Consider the following 5,280-nt stretch of genomic DNA (forward strand, 5'->3'; position numbering starts at 1 on the left):
AGGGAGTGTCAGAAGCACATGGGGGACCAGCTGACCACAGCAGTGTGCCCCCCCCACCACACGCACCTCCGCCTCCGCTTTCTCAGAGACCACATCCAGTGCTCTGACTTGGGGGCAAGAAAATAGAAGAGGCCAGGGTAGCACCAAGATACTCACAGCCCTCACCCACCCAGACTAGTGTCCTAAGGACAGGATGACCAGATGCAATGTTGTGAGTCAGGAAACCATGTCAGTTGTCAGAATGAATGGTACTAAACAGGCAAAATCATGTAGCTCTTCACTGGTGGAAAAATTGTCTGAGCCAATCCTACTTATGTTCCTGCAAGAACACAGTCTTCGTATAAATAGGAAAAAAAACCCAAAACCCTATGAACTCTGGTATCTCCTGGCATGCACATCTTCTCATACTCAACCCTGTCCCCTTAGATAAAGCAAAGCATTGCTTACTGAACACCTAATACACGTGAGTCATTCCAGTTTTATTGTGGTGAATCCTTGCAGCCATCCTGAGAGGGCGGCAATATTATCCATATTTTATAAGTGATAACATTAAGGTTCAAAAAGATTTAGTTTTTTTAAAGGCAATGCTAGGGTCTGGCCCAGTGCCATAGTGGTTAAGTTCGTGCGCTGCGCTTTGGCAGCCCAGGGTTCACCAGTTTAGATCCCAGTACAGACCTAGCACCGCTCACTAAGCCATGCTGTGGCAGGCGTCCCACACATAAAGTAGAGGAAGATGGGCATAGATGTTAACTCAGCACCAATCTTCCTCAAAAAGGAAAGAAAAGAAAAAGTCAATGCTAGCTACCTAAGGAGGAAATGTTTCTAATAGTTCTCAACAATCAGTTTGGCCTGGGAGAAATAACTTCACAGCTGCTCAATATGGTGATGCCACAAGGACAATCTCCACCTTGCAGACCCAGGTCAGTTTGATTTCAACTCAATTATCAGCAATGTATCTTTGTCCAGCTCCATGATTCCCATAAACATCCAGTTTTTTGGGTGCAAATGAATGGATACAGCCAGACTATCATCCAGACTCTGTTTCTGCTTTTAGTCCCTCCATTTATGGTTTTGCTGTCAGCTAAAAGTTGAAGAAAATGAGGCAAATGTGAAAATATAAACCAGTGGTCAGCTGATGAACCAGCTGAATGCAGTGTCATGAGTGCACCCAGGTGAAACCACGCAGAGGCTGGACTGGCCACAACTTAACAGATGAACAGACTGAGACTCACAGAGACTGATTCTCTTGCCCAAGAACACAAAACTAGTTGCTGAATCAAGAATCAGGATTTGAACTTGAATCTACCTGCTCCCATGGCACATGCCCTTTGCATAGCAACCCACTGCATCAGCATCCACTATGGCTCTTCTAGACTGAGTCAATCTATGGGCACGGGCACTGAGCAAGACTTCTCTGTGGTATCATAATTAAGCTTTAGTTTTAGCATTAGCCTCTAAGTTAATCAAATCCCGGATTTAATGATTTACAAGGGAGCGGGAGTTGTTTCTGGAATGACATGGTCTTCCAGTAGGAAGAACATAAAACGCTTTACCTAGGGGGACTCTAGACCTCACAGATTCCTCACTTCAATGGGCTGCTGACCATCAGTATCACCCTGAGCCATCACTCCGCACAGGGGTCAGAGTGGCACAAGGTATCCTTTGCCTATGATGCTTCATACCATTTACGATATAATTTGTGAACAGAAATGACCCAGGCCTCTGAGTTTTATTTCTGCCATTACTAGACCTAACACGACCCATGAAGAGGCTTACCTGTTGTCAGTATAAATTTTAGAAGAATGGCCAGCCACAAGGAAATTGTGGGCAGTGATGGTCTTTCTGTCAATTTGCCTAGTTTTATCCTGTAGATTGAACAGTTACTCATTGTTCTGAGGAGGGAGAGCTCTCCTCCATGTTGAGATTTCCAGAAAAATGTTGGAACACAGTTAACTTCCAAGGATGGGTACATTACACAGTGTCAAAGAGAGGGCAAGAAAATTTCCAGTGGATGGAGAGAGGAGGAGGGGTGAAAAACGGGAAAGTTATGGGCAAAAATGTGGAGATGGCAATGCACAAAGCACATGACTAAAAAATATATATAAGTAGCCTGTACTGGCTGGAAGACAGGGGAATGATGACAGACAGCATGAACTTGATCAGTTTTTGTATCTGTTGAGAAAACACTTTTTTTCCTTTGGGAATAAATGCCAAAAAACTGGCACAAGCCCCTCAGTGCTTTGGAAGACCCGTAATTGCAGAACAGGGTGAATGGTACTCTCTGATTCACCCTTTAATTTCCCTACTCAAGTGAGCACTGACACCCATATTTTATGAGAACTCCTCGAAGGACAGGGCAGCCTTTTTCTGATCATTTTTAGATCGTTCCCACGTTGCAGACAACTTCCATGTGAGGGTCCCGATGACTGAGCACAGAGCCAAGAAGCAGGTAGTAGATGCCTCTCTTCCTTCCCCTCCACACCATGGTGACCATGGTGGCTCACTGGAGAAATTCACAGTTTTCAAGATGTGAACAAAGTCAATAACTAATGGGAAAGGAGCAAGTTTGGAAATCATGTCGGGACCCCAGGACTCTGGTCTTGGCTCTCCTACTCTATCTCTGTGACTGCAGGCGTGGTAAAGGAGGGCAACCAACATGACATGAAGTCCTAATCCGCGTCAGGCATGCATGTATGCTTTATGTACATTATCTTATTTCATCATCCCCACAAACAGATAAGTGCTATTTATCCCCATTTTATAGATAGAAAATCAAGACTCCACAAACTCACAGAAGATCAGACAGAAACTATGGAGCTAGGATTCACATCCAAGTTTTGCTAACTTCAAAACCAATCCTGTTTTTATCACACCAAATTGCTTTTCTCTTTCAAGTATTAAGACTCCTCTTTGTCTTTCATCCCTGTTAACTCTAAAATTCTGACATTATTCTGATTCTGGATAGATTCATAATATTTGAGTTATTTCTTTTGTTGATTTATTATTCTATTTTTTATTGAGATGCAATTAACATATAACATTATATTAGTTTCAACTGTACAGCATAACGATTTGATATATGTATGTACTGCAAAAATAGTTGAGTTCTAATAGGAAAAAATAATTGTATCCATATGCCCTATGACTGTTACCAAAGGAGATCAAAATAAATGAGAACATATTCAATTTATAAGATATTGCAATAAAATTCTAATAAAAATGTGTACTTTCCCCCAATGCCTTTGACATTTCAAGAAATACGAGGTACAAGGTACCCCATGAACATCTGAATATCTGAATCATTCTAAAACAACTAATACGTTGTCAATCTATAATTCAATAAGTTAAAAAAAGTGCAAAAAATACGTTTAAAGGAGGTACTCTAATAATATTACTCAATTTCCATGTGTATCTATATGTATATACATATGTATGTATATACATCAGTGTGTGCATATATGTATACATATACAGACACAGAGAGGCAGAGATTTCCATCCACCTGGCCAAATCTAGTATGCATCTCTATCACTATCTTGCGTTTCCTCCTGGCTTTTGATAGAGTTAATATCTCCCTCATTCTTGAAACACTGTCTCCACCTGTTTGCTGGACCTCCATACTTTGGATACTGGCAATGCTTCTCAGTCTCCTTTGCTCCTCTTCCTTCTGACTTCTAAATGTTGGAAGGCTCCAGGACCCAGTCCTCTCTCTAGATTATCCCAAAATTTTTGCATCCAAACTTACAACTTTCAATGACATTTATACACTTATGGCCCCAAAATGTATATCTCAACTTCAACTTTTCCTCTTAAGCTCCCAGTTTATATATCTAGTCACCTTCTTGACATCACCTGTTGGCATCCATCAGGCATTTCAAACTTAACATATCTAAAACATCACTCCCAATAAACTGAATCTCCTTTCACATAATTTTCAGTCCAGAAACCCAGGAGTCATTCTGAGTCCTCTTTTTCCTCCAACCTCTTATCCAATCCATCAGCAAATCCTTTTGACTCAATCTTCAAAATATGCCTCAAGTCCAAATCTTTTTACCACCTCCATGGATACCACCTGTGGTCCAAGTCCCCATCATCTCCCATTTGCACAGCTGCTGAAACTTACCAGATCTCCTGACTTTGGCTTCTTTCCCCCTTCAGTCTAGTCTTGATGTTGTAACCAGTCAGAACTTTTAAAGATGAATCAAATTATGCCATCCACCATTGCTCAACTCCTTCATTGGATTTCCACCCACTTATAATAAAATCCAATGGCCTACAATGCTTATATAAGCCAGACCTGTCTGCCCCTTGAGGCTTATCAACTACCCCTCTCTCCTTGCTTAACTCTGACCCCTCCACCTAGCCCTTTTTGCTACTTCCAGGTATGTTTCAAGCTTATTTCTTCCTCAGGACTTTATACTAGCTCTTTCTCCTCCTGGGATGGTATTTCCCCAGATGCTCACATAGTCCACTCCCTCATATAACTCAAGTCTCTTCAAATGTAACCTCTCCAGAGAAGACTTCCCTGAATGTCCTAGATAAATTCACACTGTTAACTACAACCATCCTTGGCTCTATTCCTTTATCTTGCTTTAACTTCTTCGGAGCTCTTCCTGTTGTCTGGAATTATGTTATTTTAATTATTACTGTAATAATTATATTACTTGTCCATATACATTTATCTATAAGTGGATTTATTTACCCATTTACTTGTTTATTCTTGGCCTCCCCATCAGAATGTAATCTCCAAGGGAACGTGTCTGTCTTGTTCACCACTGTACTCCGGTGCTCACCATAGTGCTTGAAACCACACTCAAACCTGAAACAGCATGCACTCAATAAATATGTGTTAACTGAATAACTGAATCTTCTGGGTGTCCTGTGCCATTCTGTGATGCTCTGTTGCTCTTTTGAATACGGCCTTTATCTCTGGTACCTTCCTATGTACTTGCCCAAAGTTCATTTTGTTTATAGTTCTTATCTACTGAATTTTTATCTTTTTCATAACCAGCTACCCACTTCACTAATTATGGCTAGAATCGCACCTCTTTCTATTTTTCAAATGCTGCGTCTCTGCCTTTTTTACCTAAACGCTCTGTTCTCTGAGCAGTCCAAAAACAGCCTATGTACCCACAATGGTAAGAGTATTTTTATTATGTTCCTCTGGAGACAAGCATAATCTTCTGATTAGGCTCTAGAGACAAACATTTTCTCTTCTTATCTCTGTCTCCCCCCAGCACCTCAGCCCTGGACACACACAAATACTAGACAGCGGTGCTG

Source organism: Equus przewalskii, chromosome 20, assembly GCF_037783145.1.
Source record: "Equus przewalskii isolate Varuska chromosome 20, EquPr2, whole genome shotgun sequence".
Classification (NCBI taxonomy): Eukaryota; Metazoa; Chordata; class Mammalia; order Perissodactyla; family Equidae; genus Equus; species Equus przewalskii.